Genomic DNA, 400 nt, shown 5'->3' with positions numbered 1-400 from the left:
CGCTTCAGTAGGTTCTGGTAGATGGATAGATATCGCCAACCCGAGTCCTCCTGTCCCTTTGGAGAATCTCTGGTTGTCACGCGATACTTTGATAACGTGTGTATAGTAACGGATACTCGGACTGTCCTTCCTAACCTGCGTTTAGCTGTTGCGTAATCAACGGATAGGAGATAATCACTTCTGTAGTGAATTAACAAGTCAATTCATACCATTCACAATCAAAGTCCGATTGTATGTTGCTAGTCTTAGCTATTATCTGACCATTCTGACACAATCGTGCATCCAGGTCTCATCCTGGCCCGAACAAAAGTTATATTTCGTCATGCTTATATATGGAGAGAGGTGTGTCGAAAAGTTATAACCCATGTGCTCTCACAGGTGGCCCCTGTTATCTCTCTCT

This window comes from Salvelinus sp. IW2-2015, unplaced genomic scaffold (genome assembly GCF_002910315.2).
Source record: "Salvelinus sp. IW2-2015 unplaced genomic scaffold, ASM291031v2 Un_scaffold2762, whole genome shotgun sequence".
NCBI lineage: Eukaryota > Metazoa > Chordata > Actinopteri > Salmoniformes > Salmonidae > Salvelinus > Salvelinus sp. IW2-2015.
This window is presented reverse-complemented; position numbering follows the sequence as displayed.